The 18845-nt window shown below is 43.2% G+C and overlaps 1 long non-coding RNA gene across 1 annotated transcript in view; it reads left to right on the forward strand.

Annotated features, from left to right (window-relative positions):
* The first annotated feature begins 2718 nt into the window (after positions 1-2718).
* LOC109639353 (uncharacterized) overlaps positions 2719-18845 on the forward strand; it is a 72975-nt gene continuing 56848 nt past the window's right edge. The window contains exon 1 of the long non-coding RNA XR_011244472.1: positions 2719-3233. This is a non-coding gene — a long non-coding RNA (uncharacterized lncRNA). The remainder of the gene's footprint in view (positions 3234-18845) is intronic.

Genomic DNA, 18845 nt, shown 5'->3' on the forward strand with positions numbered 1-18845 from the left:
CAACTTCAACATGTCTGTGTGTTCCTTGGCTACTCCTTATTGGTTTATTGACTGAGAGAATGAGGAAACGAAGCAATTGCCTTGCCACCATTATTGCTTTCCACTGCCCCTCGCTATGCATCTGGTGTCGGCTCGCTGCAGTTCACCTCACAAATCTGTGTTTGCACAGGAGCACTTCTATTGCCTGTACACAGCGCGCCATTCCCTGCCAAGTTCAGGTGGCAGGTCGGAGAGGTGGTGGTCGCTGATGGGGTTAAAGTTTATGAGCGGTGCGTCATGTTTGCCTGACCCTCTTCATTTGGTCCACTACAAGCTGCTGGGGGCTGCATGTTGGGGCTGAGGGGAGCAGCCAAGCCAGATATAATGACAAGTCTTTGTTGAGAGCTGAGGCTCCCACCAGGATAGGCTCAAGCCAGACAATAGCTGAGGTCACAGGTCCTCAGATGCCAGGATGAGCAGGCTAATGAGCCAGTATTGAGCTCGGAGCAGCAGGCCAGTGTGGTCTGGAGCCGCAGGCTCAGATGGTTCTGACACGGCCAAGGCTAATTTGTCTGTTTTGTTCCTGACTGTGGAGCCTCCTGACAGGAGTTGCCAAGAGTTAACTGGGGAGCTGCAGGGCTAGAGGCCTGTTAATCAGAGGTCTTCTGGAGTCCGAGAGGGTCCGGTCATGAAAGGGACTGTTGGAAAACCCACTTAAAGTCAACATGTCTCAATTGAAAAGATTGGCCTGAGGACAGTCAGACCTGCATTGACATCAACACTGGCAGAAGAATCATGAGCCATAAATTTAACAGCAATCTTGGTCCGAAATAGCAGGAATATCAAATGAGTGTGATGTACAACATCGGATCTGATGGCACGACCGCTCTGATCCTCTTGGATATTAGACATTTGACACCCGGACTCAACACCCTCAGCAGAACAGTGGGACCCTACCCAACTGGAATGGAATGTAGTTTGGACTGGGGTCCTGGGTCACGTCTTGGTCGGTCAGAACTGAGTGGGTCTGGGCGTCTTTTGGACCCTTTGGTGTGGCTTTTTTTTCTGTCTGAATTGAACCTGTCAAAAGAAATGAATCAGAAGTATGTAGTCGTCGGTACAATTATCTAAACAACATAACAAATCCTCTTTCTTTCACCTTTTCCTCATTTGCACAATGAATCTTCTCCGGACTACAGAGACACACATAAACAGAGTTCTGGAGAGAGGCAGTGGTGACCAGGAAGAGGTTATGATGCAAGGGTTGTTCCCTCCTCATGTGTGGACGTATAAAAACACTTTAGCCATTAATTGTTGTCGGACGACACACTGTACAAACTTCCTCCTTTTAGCCACTTACTCATTTCTGCTTAAAAAAGCAAAAGTTGTGGAGCTGACGTTTGCTCCTTTTTTTCCTCCTCACAGTATTTCTGAATGAAGCTCGACTGGCCGGTCGCCTCCTTTGTTCAGTTTTGCAGCTTTTCATTTTGACCTCTTTACACTTTCCTGCCACTCCCCATCACTCCATCAACCTCTGCGACCCAGACACATGCGGCTCTGGCTTATCCAGCGATGGCATTGACCTCTCATTTTCATATTGACCCGCTGCTTCCCATGACCTCTGACCTCTCAGGGTCGAGCCTCCAGCCGTCTGGACCTCTTCCTCCTTGACCTGGCCCTGCTCGCCACACTCTGGACGGTCCAGATGGATTGCTGTCTGCTCAGGATGGCTGCAGATTACATTGTTGTCTCACGTCCTCTTGGCCCGAACAGCTGCTCTGGCCACAGAATTATTTCGGTGATTATATTAGTTTTTCCCATAAAGCCCCTGATTTGGCCTTTATGTGTTTTGTTATTCCAAATCTTTTCTTTGAATTAGAATTCTCCCATTTCCCTTTCGATGGTGTTTATTATGTGTCTATTACTTTTACTGAGAAGCACAATACAAATGCCAGGGGAACTTTCCCTGCCTGGATTTCTTTCTCCCACTGTCTGTCACCCTCTGAACTTGTTGTCCTCATTCCATTGCCTGGGTTTGATACATAGTGTCCTGATAGTGTGCTGGGGGAGAATCTGGGTCAGCTGAGCCTGAGATAGCACAGACACGAGGCTGACGTCACAGACATCACACAGACCAGAGGACGCAATGCTTGCTTGTTCCTGCATCTGCTTTAGGTTCAGCCATATCCCGTGTTTATTGGTGGGATCTGTAATACGGCACATCACAGCCCCGCCCGGGCACACTTTAAATAGAATGCCACACAGATCTACATAATATTTTTATCTCGCTCAGGCAGAGATGATGCAGGAAATTGTTCACTTGAGCACATTTCATAATCAAAATGTATTGCCTTGCCATTCGGGTGACACGTCCATCAGTTTTGGATTAAATGTGACATCAGTGAAGTCCACAGAGCCGTCTGAATTGCACATGACTGAATTACTTGGACTGAAAATATGCAGCACACCAGTAATAATGGTGTTTTTGGCAGCGAGACCGAGTTTGTGATTGAAATGATGTTACTCAGCAAAATATTGTCTTTGTAATTTTATCTTAAATTACACTGCACTGTTTATTTTTTGACATAGGTCCAAGCAGCATTACTAATCCCTGCTGTACTGAGACCTGCAAGGAGGGGGGGGAGGGAGGACCGGGTTGGGAAGGGAGGGAGAGAAAGAGCCGTGAGGGAGGAGGGAGAACACAAGAACAAGAGGAAGTGAGTGTTCATTACAAATGAACTTGTGTGCTCAGTTGTGGGCATGCCCAGTAGAGTTTGCCTTGCAGCTTGAAAAGCAGCCTCTAAATTTGAACAGGAGGGAGACAAGGTGACTGAGACTTTTGTTGCCGCTCTCTCTCTCTCTCTCTCTCTCTCTCTCTCTGTTATGTTCTTTTTCTCCTCCTCTCCCAGTAGTGTGTATGTGTGTGCTCATTTTTAAAATTTTATTTTTATGCAATGGAAGAGCAAGAGGAGTTGCAGATTTCAGCTAGTGAAGAATCAAGGGGAAGTAAATAGACTGAGAAGAAGAAGAAGAAGAAGAAGAAGAAGAGGAAGAGGGGAAAAAAGGCAAGAGACAAAGACTTCACCCCATCTCCCTCTTCCTCACCCTCATTCCCTCCTCTGCCAACGACTTTTACCTCACAAACAGCGGAGGGACCAACTTCAAAAGGCGGCCAGGAGGGAGCTGGAGTGTGAAATCTGAGAGGAGCAGCAAGATGAGAGGCTGACCGGCGCTGTGTTTGCTCTGCTGTCCAGGTCAGTGCCCAGGAAAGACCCAACAACTCCTTTGCTCTTTCTCCTTCTCTTGCTTTTATCACTGCCTCCAAACTCCGGTTTGGTTTGTGTACGTTGTGCATACAGTCCTTTTACATCGGCTTGTTTTGTGAAAACTCTGTGTGTGCTGCCACTGAATAGTGTAACAAGACTGACAAAGTGAATGAGACGCTGAGCATCACAGCATCTCCTCTCAGCACCATCCGTCAGCAGAGGGAGAGGACTGAAACTCCAGCTGCTGCCACCACTAAATGGAAACTGTTCAGTTGATCAGCTCAGATGTTCATGTGCATGTGTGTGTGTGTCGAGGGAGGACGAGCTCGGTGAATGCTGACACGTGGTTACGATAAGGGAGAAATCGTAGAGACGCACTGTAGCCTGGTTGTTCACTCGTGTGTGTGTGTGTGTGTGTGTGTTTGCGGTGTAGGGGTTGTGACAGAGGCGTGATTAAATTTCAAGTTCTGTGGCGGGGTCTTGGATGCATTTGTCCCAGAGCATCTTTTTGCGTCTGCAACGAGGGAGGATGTTTACTAGTTTGGTTTCATACCTGTAAATTCCTGCTGCCTTCACCTAAACTTAATTTCCCCAAATCGAATCATATTTTCTGAATTTAATCAAAGTTACAATTATCCTGCAGATATGTTTTTATTTGTTTTGTTTTTTAACAGCCAACACAATTTCGTTTTTTAAGTCCACGAAGGCAGGAAGGTTATTATTGATTACAATCTAATATTGAACACAACAGACAGCTCACCTGTCTGTGACTGTCTTCCATCTGAGGGCCCCCCGAGGGCCTGTCCCATTAGCCATCCCAGCATGCTTTGCCACTGACAACTAAGTGTCAGCAGTGGCCTCCCAGGAGACTTGTTTTTGACAGGTTTATTATTCCTGAGCTTTGGAACAGGGGCACACCATGTACACTATGGCAAGAAGAGATCGAATTTTGAATAGCTCATATTATTATTATTATTATTATCATATTTAAGGAATATTGTAGATTGTGTGTGTTTGTGTGTGTGTCCAATGATATTTTTCCACTGATGCTTTTACTTTTTGGTCAATTTGGGCTTACAGATACATTTTCTAATATTTTTTTAATATCTTCAGATTAAATTGCTGATAATTTTCATAATTCATATTGTTTTTGTAAAATGTCAGACAATTGTGATAAATAGAGTCATTTCCTAAATCCTGAGCCTCCTTTTGTTTTTCAAAGAAATGTAGTTCACAGTGAGACTTGACAAAGAGCAGCAACTGATTCCAAGAAATTAAAAAATTTGTACAATTAAAAAATTGATTATCCTAAAAGATGCAGGCTAATTTTCAGATTCTGATTATTTTTACTTTACAGATATCTTTCACATAAATGTTCAACTACCACAAAAAAATGATGCAATGTATTCAGACACCCAAAGGAAGCAGTTAGTTATACAATTTCAAAATTATGAATGTTTAGTCAGTATTATATTCTTGCTTTAATCACTGATAAGCTGTATTTACATGTTCACAGTAGTAACGGCAGTTGTCGTCATTTTTTTTTCACGAAGTGAAGATTTTCACTCAAGAAAATGCGCAGGACAAAGTTTTTTGTCGGCAATTTCCAACAATTTATAACAAAGTTGGGGGCTGCAGTATCTCTATTTAGTTTTGATGTCATAAATTTTCATTTCACACAGTAGATACTTGATTAAATTCTTTTTTCAATTGAGATATTGAAAATATTGAAATGTAATTTGATTGTAAAGTTTCCGTCCAAACCTTGGAAATAATATCTGCACATAACCTCGGTTCCATCTGCTGAGGGGACACCTTGAGTTAAGATTTCTTTTTTTGTGTTTTCATATTTATTTCATTATATCAGACGCGATTCGTTTCTTATTCAGGCAGGTGCAGCCTGACTGAAGCCAACGCATCACATGTAGCAGAGGAAATACATTTTCAATGTGTGACTTTAAAGGGGCACTCCACTGATTTTGCACACACTGTGAAGGTCAGGTTTAGTCGTCACAGTTAATGATATTCATCTTGTGAAACCGACCATTATCCAAGTTATCTCAGGTTGGGCTTTGATACAGAAATCTGAATTCCAAATTTGAATTTTGAAAGACGAAGGTCTAATGAAAGATGATGCTTGACTCCCTACGAGTCAGGATTTCTCCTCGTCATCATCCTTTATTTATACTTGAGGGAATAATCGAGGAAAGGAATTTCATCAAAAGAGGAAATGAACAGAATGACAAATCTCGACCTCTGCTGTTTGAACTGAATCATTCTCCTACAGTAGCTTCGTGGAAGCTAAAGACTCAACGTTGCTGTGAGTGCCCCTTTAAAATAAAAAGCTTTATTGGGTTTTGGCACTTATTAGGTTTGCCTCATTTTAATTAAAGGACCCGTCAGTTACAGTTCAACGTCACCTTTTCTGCTCAACTGCCTCAATTCAGGACATTTTTCTTTGTTTGTTGTCAGAATACACGTGAATGTGAGGTGTTGTCTCAAGCAACGTTTTTTTTTTTAGCAGCAGTATTGTGGCTCCATATGGGGTGACTCAGAAAACGCTGTTGGAGCTGCTTATATCACAACCATCAGGACTTCATTTGTTTAACTGTCAGGATGACTCCCTTCTTTCTGGGGGGGGGGGGGGGGGGTGGAACTCCTTGAGTCCCACCCCTGACGGCCCATCTGAGGCTCCGTGATCCATCACACAGCAGGCCGCCATGTTTTGTGAAAGGCCTGTGAACTTGTTACCTCCCTCGGCCCCGCCTGACTGAATGTCAGACCCATTTCTCTTTTCTTGCATTCCCAGTTTCCCAGGATTGCTGGTGTATTGAAATAATTGGGCTGCTTTCAGTGCGAGCGTGTTGTCAGTGCACCTTCGGAACAGAGGTATCGAGTGTGGTGCCGCCATTTCCCTCTGACCTCCTTCCTCCGCCTCTGCCCACTTCCCCGCGAGGTCGTGACGGGTCATCATCATGACTCCAGCCTCCCAGCACAATGACACAACACCAATGGTACATTATCTACAGTGGGTCCGCTGGTCTGGAGCTCTGTCTATAGACTTTTCTTCGTTGTCCCATTGTCTCTGGGATCTCTGGATCAAGCCTGTTCAACATGGCTCACATTCAAAATGGCAACCTCAAGGGGCTTTTATTCCTCGAACCAGAATTCAATCACTTTTGTCTCTCCTCTCTCTGCCTCTCTACTGAGTTATTCAGAGTTTAATGAGGAAGGGAAATAAAGGAAGGCTTATGGTTTGCTGGATGATGGAGAGGCTGCCATTTTCTTTCTGTCGGAGGAGCCACACAGTGTTCATGTGAAATGAGTTTTTTTTTCTCGCATAGCAGTGAGGAGGGTGATTGAGATGTCTGAGAAAGAGCCAGGGAGTCTGGAGACGCTGGGGTCATTAAAGTGTCAGAGGAAGAAGCAGCAGTTCCTCAAATATTCTTCTGCATTTTAGATCCAGTCCAGTGGGGGTTTCGTTTGTGGAGGAATTTCATGTATGGCCCTATAATCTGCTGCAAGGTGTTATGATTATCAAACATTAATGCACTGATTTCACCAAAGACATCAAATAGTTATGTGGCGGTATACTTCCAGTGTTGTGCATCATTTTAATGACTACAGAGGATTATCCCGTTACATAACCGAGCGTGGGCGGTTTGGAGACAGCTCCTGGCAGCGTGGGACGGCATGAGACCGAACCCGAGGAAGTGCCGGGCTGCCGCTGGATGACGGGGCTGTTGTTGCAGGGTTCATCGTGGGTCGCGGTCCGTGCTACGCATCAGCTGTCAGAGTGTTTCGTTTACCGGCTGCTCGGGCGTCAGCAGTGATGCAAGGTTCTTCTGTCTGACATCAGAAACAACGCTCCAGAGTGGAGAGGTAGACGAGTTCAGCTGGCTTACATGTTTTCTCTGCTCTCTCACATAGACACACGTAAACTTTGGGTCGCTGAGGTCAGAGCTGGACTGCGGTCAGAGCTGGACTGTCTCTCCAGAGCTGTTTGTCACCTTTCCCCCCGAGCAGTTGTACCAGTCAGCTGCATGTGTGTGAGGTTCCTAGATAAAATTTAAAAAAAAAACACAGAGAGGTTGGCAGTATAAAAGGACATTTCTAGCACACAAACCGAACAAAGAAGAAGAAAAAGACGGGGTGGGCTGAGCAAAGAAGAAGAAGACGAAGGAGAAGACGAGGACACTGTAGATTTAAAAAAGAGAGACAGCCTTGTGAGGACAAAAATGAATTAGAACCATTACATGCAGGTCTGCCACAAATCTTTCTGTGCCCAGAACTCAACCCTCATGCACCCCTCATGTCTCAGCACCACAGTGCGTCTATAATGAATATTTTATTGAAATGATCACGTTGGTGTAAAGTCACTTGAGTTAGAAACTTGACAGAGTTCTGTTAATTGCTGCTGTAAAGTGATTTTAGCAATTAATGCAAATGTGAATGGGATAGTAATTTACTGAGAAATAAGACAAGGCCCAATTATTTGAACATATTTTAAAACATGTTTAAAACAAACACAATAATCAAAAATAAATTTAAACTCATGAATATAAAATGGAAAACATTTGAATAGTACAAAAACATAATTAAAGACTGCACATAATTATAGTAATACCCATTGAAATAATAAAAAAATAAATATAGAAAAAACTTATGATGATTAAAAGTATCTTTAAAAAGTACATTACCATGTAAAGATTAGGTGATCATAAGGAATAAAAATTTTCATTTACTCAAATAAATACAATGATAGGTTCTCCGTACTGGTTTGGTAGAAACAGTGGATATCATCATCTGCCAACATCAGATGTGGTGTCCCTCAAGGTTCAAATTTAGGTCCACATTTATTCTCACTTCATATGTTTTCTCTTGACTCCATCTTTCAAAAATAAAATTCATCCTTATGTAGGTGACACTGGATAACACTTTAAAATCAAAGAATTGCAACATGCAACTTAAAAAAAAAACATAATTTCACTTTTTAAATTGACTCCTATGCAAACAACAACATTTTAAATTCTCTGGTTAAAGATCTTGTGGTCCTTCTGGAAAAATGCAGCTGCTATACTTCTAACGCTACTGGCAGACATACTATTCCCGTTATTTTAAACTTGCTGTCTTCCAGTTCGATACAGAATCCAAATTCTACTATTCTTCTGTTTGTTTGCAAAGCTCTCAAAGGTCTCGCCCCTCATTATTCCACAGATCTCCTGATAGCTCACTCTGCCCCCAGGTCACCGAGGTCATCCTCACAATAACTCTGTCCCCAAGGAGACCACTCCGTCTCTCTATCTGCCCCTGAACCCTGCATTATAATAATACATGATAATCCGTCCCTCTCAGATTCACTACCGTCTTTTGTACAATATTTAGCCCAACCCCTTATTTATGTTGCAGTTAGCGGCTACAGAAGCTGAATCTATGAACTCACGTCATTTGATCATGAAAGATGTCATTCATGCTGTAAAGTACTTCAACGACAACATAACAGTATTCAATTCAATTCCATTTGTATAGCGCCAAATCATGCTATACATTATCTCAAGGCACTTTACATAGAAAGTGAAGACCTTAAGGTTTAGAGTGAGACTCTACAGTTCCCACGATGAGCAGCACCTTGGAGACTGTGGAGAGAAAACCTCTGGGACCAGAGTGAACGTGGGCAACATCTGCCTTCGACCGGTCGGGGTGAGCAGGGAAAAAAATGGGGAAGAGATGAAAGATGGGTGGAGAAGAGAGAGAGATAGTGGGGAGAGGGGGAGAGAGAGGTGAGAGAGGGACCAGGAACACTTGTATCAGCTCTGACTAGTTCTAATGAAAACAATAACTGATTATTAATGACAGCAGCAACATGTCATTTAATAATTAATAATAATAAGTATTATCATTTATAATAAGTACAATGATTTGTGTTATCCTGCAGCTCTGGAGTCGGAGATACCTGCATATAAATAAGTGAATATGGGGGCAGAGAGACAAAGGGAGAAGTGCTTGATGGGAGTCGACCCCAGCAGCATAAGTCACCTGATCCAGAACTAACTGTGGGCTTCATCATAAAGTTTTAAGTTTAACTTTAAATGCAGAGATGGTGTCTGCCTCCAGAACCCAGAGGAGAGGAGGCTGGTGGCTGAATGCTCCCGTTCTACTCTTACAGACTCTTGGAGCCACGAGAGAGAGAGTCTGTGTTCTGGGAGTGAACTGATCTATGATGTATTGTGTTTAACAGCCAAAATCTGAAGTGCATCCATCGGACATAGGCTGAACTTAGACTGAAACAACACACGGAATGAATTCAGTCATTTACAGCACAATTTAGTCACGGTTTAAAATAATTTAATTCAAGGGGACTAATCAAGTAATTGAAGGTACAAATAAGTGAATTATGGAAAGAAGCATTGTGAATGTTGTAGGGAAGGAGCGGGGCATGAGCGTTTAATCTCTCTTTTTAACTCTACATCTCTGTCTGTCTCTCTCCAGCTTCCCTCAGCCAATTTCATACCCCTCTGTTCTCTCTCGCCAGGGGTGCGAGGTGCAGGTTGACAGCCGTGCAGGTCTCCTCATTATGCCGCGTCTGAGCCAGCAGAGATTTATAGAGATGATAAAAGCAGTCTGGAGGGCAGTAATGACCACAGGCTCTGATGCAGTAGGAGGGAGGGAGGGAGGGAGGGAGGGAGGGAGGCAAGGCTCTGTCTGGTCACTCGTTCGAAATGAAACAACTCGATGTACAGGATTCACGTCCTTGTGTATTACTTTTATTTTAAACTCTGAACTTGTTTCCCAGCGTCATGTGGGACCTACAGGCAACATAAGACAAAGCACCAAGGAATGAAACTGTCTCTCTTTCCTTGTTACCTCAGAGGTGGTTGAACTTTTATTCAATATATCTGTTAATGAGTTTTTTGGATGAGCAGTTGTCGAGATGCCAACCCCACCTCTGACTGCTGCTTTTATTTTAACCACGCTGACATCGTACTTTTGCTCAGCTTAGAGGTGCAACATTGAAAGTAAAGATATATAAACAAAATCATACTTGACCATGTTTTTAGGTAAGTCTAAACAGCAGTCTAAACAAATGACGACATAATTACAAAAACTGCATTGAAATTAAAACATTTACAAAACATCAGATGCAAATTTATAATATTGTACTTATAAAATATATGTCAGCCTTATTCAGTGACATAGAATGTGAGCAGCAAACAAGATAGACATATTTATTGTCAGTTTATGATAGAGGATGTCTTCTGTCACAAAAACAAGGCCCCAACACACTGACACCGCTGTGGGTGCGGCCCACTGAGCTCTCGTTACTTTAACGATTCAACAAAACTGCTTTTTATTTCACAACGAACACTACGAGTTATAGGATGAGGTGAAGTGAGATCAAGATAATAACTCTGAGATCGCAGATTCCATCAGGCACATTCAAGTCAGACATTCTGATCACTGTCAAACTCGAGGTCCGAACCAAACCGTGCTCCAACACACAGATGGTCTGAGTCAAACCACCAATTAGAAGAATCATTACACTGCTAGAGGCCATTATGTTCACTGTTAAAACAAACCTGGTCCAAACACAATGACAGCCATGAGATGAGCTGAAAGAGGAGCTGTGGCTACAAGCGTTCCTCGAGACGACCTCCATGGATAAGCTGCACCTAAAATAGTTTTGCACGGTGAATGACATATAAAGCAACTCGACTGAACCTTGACTTGTCGCTCAGCTGACTGAATATATGACTTAAAATGAAGCGATGCAGGAAAGAAGTGGAAGCAGTCGATGGTCTGTCGTTGTGACTGAGAGAAAATAAGAACATGTGGTGTGTTCAGTGTTGGCGGTACTGTTTACATCGCTGTCTGTTCCTGTCTTTTATTTCAGTTACAGATCGAGTGTCCCTCTCTGGCCGCTTTTTTTTGCATGAGCAGCTTTAGTGTCTGCACCAGATTTCTGTCAAATCTTAAATCTTCAGGTGATCTCTGTGCGTGTTGTGTCACAGCAACGCAACATGCGCACGACGCCAACAGAACGCCGTCTCTCTGCGGGTGAGAAAGGTAAACCAATCTCCCGGAAATGAGCCATTTTGCCTCAACGTACTCTCTCCTGTCTTGTTCCTCTTCGCCCTGAGTTCCATTTTCTGGTCGATTGTTATGGTAATAGGGGTCAGAAGATGAGGGGGTTCTCACGTTCAATGTGAAACTTAGCCCTTTGTGTCTGTGTGGCTCAAGCTGCTGCGACAGAGGCCAGAGGTGAAATTGAATTCAGCTGAAATTCCCCAGTGAGTCTGGCCCTGGGGCTGGACTGTGCCAGACCGGAGCAGTGGCTTTGCTGCAGGGTGCAAAACCACAGCCCTCTGCTCAGCCAGAGTTCATGGGTGTTAGGAGACGCTGGTTTAGTAAACCTGAGGATGAGCAAGGGCTGAGAGGGACTTTTTGGGGATTTCCAAAAACCATGAACTTCGTATGTTGCACCATTATAAGTGTCAGTTTTGTCTTTTCAACCTCATAGTGCCTGCATGACATCTTTTTTTATTTCTATGATACCTGGACATGGCAACTGCTTTATGCTTAAGATCTGGGAAAGACAAGTCGCTGTGGCGCATTAAATTAAGGTTAGATAACGAAAAGGCTCGGTTAAGGTTGGACAAGGATCGGGATCCCTGTTAAACAAGACTCCGCAGTCATGCCTGATTTTGTGAGGCTGTACTCTGCTGTCGTACATGTTGTGCCAGTAGATATTGTAGATTGTGAGACATACTGTATTACCGGACAGTTTTATAGTAAATTCATGCCAGAAGAGGAAAAGTCACAGGAGCACCGAGTCATGACCGTTCATCCTCTCGGGACCATGAACGGTAACGCAAAATTCTACGTGATCGATTGACAACCACCATTGCTAAGCTAAGCCAAACTGGTAGCAGGGCCAAAACATGTAAGATAACACACTGCGCTACAGCCAAATAAAAATACTTTGACTACTCTAACATTTTATTTTGCTCTGTCCTGCAAAGAGTGGAAAGTCATAAGTTATTCTCAATTTAATCTTTTTCACTTGCTTGTAAAACATTTAAGTATTGTAGGAAGCAAATCTCCTGACTAGAACTATACCTCACTGGTTTCCATGCGTCCAGTCGAGAGCTTGAAAGTGCTCGTCAGAGCTGGACCTGACCGCGTTGCTCTCCAGCTCCGTCCAGCACGACTTGGTAAACATGATTAAACCCTGTTTTTATGTCCTGCGGTCAAAGGCAATTTTCATGAATCATGTCATAATTATGCATCTCTATTCATACGGTTTATTCTTTTCCCAGATTCCCGAAAAAAAACAAATTACATATGAACTTTCAAGCCAAGTAATTGCGCAGGAGTGGTCCGCTGCAGGTAGATAATTTAGTGGTAATTTTGAGAATGGCCTAATGTTATTTTATTTTTTATTTTATAAATAGACTCCATTCTCTGTGTATAACCTCGAGTAGCAGTGAGAGTATTTTCTCTTCAGAGAGAAGTGAATTGTTCGGGTCAGACTTCGATTTGTCGCATTTTATTTTTTGCAACAATAACATTTGGTCAAGCAAATGCCGCGTTCTCCCAACACGCAGAGAGATCAGGTTATGTGGGATTTAAATGGGATGTAAATGCAGCTGTGCAAGAAATCAAAATTATCACTGTCATGTCAATAGTAGAGAACGTTTCAAACCCTGACTGAGGGATAGACAATTCATAAACTCTGCTGACCTGTGCCACTGTTTCCTGCTCAGTGTCCTGTTTCAGGAAAGACAAAGAAAATGTGTGGTTCTTTTCAGACACCCATGGCGATAGTTCTGAGAAAGAAGAGACGGCTTGTTCCAGCTCAACTGATGTTATTGAAGGCTCTGGAGAGGTGAGCCACCCTCACACTGATAATAAAGACACCAGAGGGTGTCGGGACAGTTTTTGGGCGCCTCGTATCATAATTCACATTTGTTTATTTCTTAGTAAAGGGAGTTACGGCGTGGGCAGAATCCATCAAGCCTCTCAAAGCATTCCTCAGACGCACACGCGTTTACATATTAGGTGTCGGGGAGGGAGCGTGGAGGGTGAATGGGCTTCAAACTAAAATCCTTTTTACAATAGGAGCCAGTTTCTTCTATCGGAGGAGTCTGAGCTACCTGCCATTCTAGCATATTTACATTTGTGTAGTGCAGAGGCAGTGTGGAAGCCATTACAGGGTGGTCACATTCGCTTCCTGGTGGAAAGAAAAGCAAACGAGCAGCATTGTTGAGTATGATTAAACTATTAGGCTACCAGGCTGTTGTCAGGAATTTCCCCGTTGAGCTGCTAATTACTTATTGCTAATTTACTGGCTACTGTAAACGCCAATCAACAATTTCCTCCACAGCTAAACACATAAATAAGTGGAATTAAATTGCTCAGACATTCGTTTGACAGGATCTTTGAATCAAAGACATTCAAGCTCATTAGCTATTAGAAAACTGTGAACTCTAAACTCATTAATCATTAAAAAACTTCAACTCAAATCCTCTCAAATCATAACTTTACATTACACCACACTCCTTTAATTGAAGTAATCCTGTATCTAATGTTCGGTAAAAGCTTCAGAGCTGAGTTACGTGAACTGACAGATGTGATGCACGCAGCGTTTACACAGCGCTGGTGTGGAGACGTGGATTTATTTCTTTTTCCTTGCTGTTTCTCACTGAATGCTGCTGTGGGGCCAAGAACCACAGACAAAGTATATTTTGTCATGAAGCATGTGAGAGGTGCACGTGAGCGTTCTCCTCTGCATTCCTCCCATCTTCACCCCCCTCAAGTGTTTTCCTCTGCAGCACTCGGACCTGACAGCTCAGGAATTCTGCTTCTTGCAGAATTCTGTCCAAAGAACATTTGGCTCAAATTTTTCTGGATTAAATTTTTCAGTTTGACATATGTAGGTTTTTCCTCTCTTGGTTCAAAAGTGTTGTCTTTCAACTTGAGAGCAGGACTTTGATTTTGTAAACCCGATGCTATAGAACTATTCGCTTGCACTCAAATATTTTGCTGCTTTCCTGTGTTGCAGCTCTTCTTCTTGCACTCCTACACTCTCAGATTTCTTCTGCTCTTAGATTTTTTTGTGCAACAAGTCCGTCAAAGTTCCCCAACCAATTAAAAGACAGGTGTAGTGATGGGGGCAGGGAATTAGAGGCTGAGTGCGAGCGCAGGGTTTGACCTCCTGAAGACATTTTGATACTGTTGTCGATAGAGTCCATATACATGTGGGTTATTTAACATGTAGACAGACAGACCTGCCAAGTCTGTACTCACCTTTCACCCAACGTCAGATGGGATTAGATTTATGGATGTTCACAGAAACATAGTTTTTGTTGAATGGTCAGCAAACACGTGTAATTGGTGGCATAGTTTGAATCAATTAAACAATTAATTCGATATGGTTATTCAAAGCTGGGTGTTCCAGGAGTACAATCAATTATAACTTGTTTCAAAGACAGAAGGACAAGTGTTACGTGTGATCTGGTCTTCTCGTTCATCAGACTTGTTGGCTGCAGCTTCTCCGGTGTTCCGGGTGTAAGCTTCTCTGCCTCAGACAGATGATTGACAGGTGGTAATGAATTGTGGTGAAATGTGAGAGACCAGCGCAGCAAGGGGAAGTGAAACGAGCGAGTACAGCTGAATGAGAGTCCAGTAATTTAAGCAGAGCAAGAGAGGGAGGGCTAAGTACACTATCCCCAAGACTACTTCATTTCATGGTGTAAAAAATCTCTGATTCTCACCACAAACTATTGCCCCTGTGTGACAGGTAATTATTTTGGCAGCCAGAAAGCATTTCCAAAGCTTCGCTGCCAACCCGATGTCTCAACCTCTCTCAGGGGCCCATCTGTGCTCAGCTACCCAAGATAAGTGAGAGGAATGTAGGGCAGCCATGCTGTGATGTGAGGGGCTTGCCTTGAGCTTAGATCCTGGAGGCTGGGGCTCCACCCGGACTTGGCGCATAATGGCACAATGGAGCGGGAAGGGTTTAGGAGGGCGTGGCAGACAGCAGGAGGGTTTCTGGAGAGGTTGGCTGAAGGTGGTTGCTGAGTGTGTTCCTTCAATACAGCCTGAGTTATGTGTTTGATAAGCACCGGCTCTGAAATGCAGATTTTCCGTTTAATATTAAGTTTGTCAGACCACAAAAGCATTTTCTGACGATCTTGCCAATTTTATGCTTTTTCAGGTTTTTTCTTTGTCACAGCTTTTTCATGCACATGGAAGTTCTGCTAAAAAAAAGGACAAAGTCTGTCGCAGAAGAAGAAAAGTCCGAGGAGACTGACTTTGTTCCTGTAAAGTGTCTACGTCACCAAGTAACATGCAACCTGCTCGTCTACAGCGGTGTTCACAGCTGATCAGGGATTGTCTGGGCGAGGGGCGGGACATTTCCAAAAAACACACTCTGAACAGTTTACCCGAAAACAAAAGGTTCGGCCGGCTGACCAATCAGAGGAGACCGGGCTTTTTGGAAGGCGGACCAAGAGCTAAAATGGAACATATTAGACAGAAGGTAAAAAGAGTCGCTGCAGCTGTGAACTATATGAGTCCAAAATTCACATTATGAACCGGTAAAGGATGACTAACAGTTACATGCTGGAAGTAAAGCGTAATAGATAAAGCTCTTAATTTAATAACTGTCAAGTTTTAGATTTCACTTTTCAAAAAGTCTGATAGATTGTGTGGCCGTCTGTCCTTCTCCGAGCAGAGTAACACTTTTAATTTCATGCAAGGCTCAAATGAAGTGTAATGATTAAAATTTTTCACACAAGGTTTTCTCATTCATTCACACGGTCGCTGGCAAAGCCGTCACGACATAATTACTGTAGGTGACAAATGTGAACGCTGCCCTTTGATCACAGAAAACAGTCTGAAGCAGCGATTCTTTCACCGGTGCAGATTTTACAGGCTCCATTAGTTACGCTAGTTTAATAATCACGACAGGAAGCTGTTCTAATTGTTCTCCAGGAACCTCTGTTTGTTTGAGCGTCCCTAAACAGAATGTCTGAGCAGGGACAGGAAGCTGGTCTGTAAATATACAGGTTCGCCGAGATGAAAGTCTTCTGTTGAGCGTGTGCATGATTTTTTCACATCGACAGCACACACACAGCATATCTTCGTCTTTGTTTGCGATTGTTCGTGTGGGGAACGTATATGTGCAAACATACAACCACAGACGCACAGGTTAAGATATACTTCGACACGTGCACGCTGCCTCTGTGTGTTTATTTCATCACACTGATTGTTTGTCGCAGGTAGATGCTCAACACTACATGGACCCAGCAGCCGGTGGACGCCTCAGTCATCGAGACGAACATGTGGGATGAGAAGGGTTATCTAGGATTACTGAAAGTATGAATGAATTAATGCGATATTTGAATACTGTACTATACTACACTATTCTATACTATACTAAAATAACCAATTCATCTCCAAGTGAGATAAAGTCAAATTAACAGCCATATTAATTCCATTCTTATTACTGTCTCGGTGACGTTATACACCGAGACGTTATACAACAAGAATAAAATGCGTAAACAGCGATGAGGCCGTGGTGCTATTTGAAATGAAAGAGTTTATATATCAAGGGCCCGGAGAAGAACAGCTGTTTAACACGGAGGTGAATCTTCATCTGTGTTTGAAGACGGAGCAGGATTTTTGCAGTTGCGTTAAAGTTCCTCATTTGAGAAGCCAAGACGGAGACAATCTCTTTCCTCCGTCTACATAGCACCTTCGTTAATCTTGAGAGTCACAGCACTTCTTGCCGACCCACACCAGCAAAGCTCCAAACTGAACTGGACCCATTACCCAGAATTATGGCCACGGCCCCCTCGTCCTCCTGTGTTGGCGGTTGAGTTGTGATCTTGGAAAGAGCAACCGTCGGTGTTTCCTCAGCGATGACGTGCATAGCTTGTAGAAATTTAATACAGAAATTTTACACAACCTTTTTTGCGTGTTACCTGAAACCAGGTCCCTGTTGTAAATACTAAGCTGCAAATAATTCTGTGCGTTAAGGAACTGGACTTACATAAAGCTGATGACTTATGAAATCAATAAGTGATTTTACTTACTGCGATGATTAAGTTAATGCCACATGTTTATTATATTTACCGTAAAAATTAACCCAGACTTGTATGAACGCTCTTTTATGTGACAGGTGTGTTAGAAAATACCAATAAAGACAGTAAAAACAATTGAAATCAAAATGTGCGACAGTCATTGACACTGCAGACACTAAAAGTTGTGTAACTCCGCCAAACTGCAGCAGCACCAAAGTCCACAGGCTAACAAGCTAACGGGCTAACGGGATAACAAGCGGTCTGCTGTCAGAATCCGGTGCACAAACAAACCAGCCTGCTACTTGTATGAAACAGTTCAAACGCTGCACAACCGAAGAACAAGTGCTTGTTTGTCAGCAGGTTTTTTCTAAAAATACTGGAACGATTTGCACCAAACTGTTCTTCTGTTTTTAATCACTTCCCTTAACAGTGCGAGATCGAGCTCTTTCCTACATAGTCAGGAAGAAAGTGAAAAACCTTTGAGACGATTACAAGACATGGTGGAAAATAAAAAGCATTTCCGAAAGTAAAGACGTTTGTTTGACCTGTTCCATTTCGATTGACAGAGATCCTCAGAGACGGACGCAGTGAGTCAGTGAGAGGCAGCTCATGACGACACAGAGATCTTATATGTACTGTTCATGTGAAGGCTTTAGAAATGTCAAACTCTGGGGACGAGAAAACAAATTTTCTTTTGAGTAACTTACAGTCTGTTGTTTATTGGACGGTTTGTTTAGATTGCACAGAAACAGCTGAACAGATTTTCACAAAACAAACATTTTGGTCTGGATCTTAATCAGAGTTTGGACACCGGGGAATAATTCCTGAATCTTGAAGGGGACTGAACATCTGGACTTCTGCATTTCACACTGTATGTTGTCCTCGTGTGGACATAAACCAGTGAGGACAAAGTGTGTTGTTTCTTGTTAAACCCTAATAATAAGGACAACTTTACTTTGACCATTCAACACTTTAATTTCCTCTTATCACAGATGGCAAATACAGATCATATAGCGGAGTAACCACTTGCCGCTCGGAGTTCACCGGGTTCACTCTGTCGTGTTGTTCAGTTTTCTCTCCCGGGCCACCTTCTCTATTTATTTAACCACTTTCAGTGGAAAACGTCCTCTCCTGTCCGACTGCCTGTGTTCACACACACTTCCTCTCGGCTTCCTCTCTCTGCTGAGCCGTTAAAAAACAGGCCGGGCTGTTGATTATGTGCCCCAGCAGAAGGTGCAGTATAGTGTGGTGACTATAGCAACTTATGAGTTATGGCTCTGCGAAGGAGCCCGGAGCTGGCACACACTCGCAGGAAGGGCTGGGGAGGGTGTGTCGTCTGTCAGCGGTGTATTAGAGGAGGGGACGCTGCCCGATGTGAGTGTGTACAATATAAGTACAGGATGTAACATTACCCTATAGGTCCCCCATTCACATGTCCTCCTGTTTCCCATAGCTCCCATTAGGCTGTGCTCACTCCTTTGACAGGTTTAAGTAAAACATGTCTGATAAACGT

Source organism: Paralichthys olivaceus, chromosome 11, assembly GCF_024713975.1.
Source record: "Paralichthys olivaceus isolate ysfri-2021 chromosome 11, ASM2471397v2, whole genome shotgun sequence".
NCBI classification, from domain to species: domain Eukaryota; kingdom Metazoa; phylum Chordata; class Actinopteri; order Pleuronectiformes; family Paralichthyidae; genus Paralichthys; species Paralichthys olivaceus.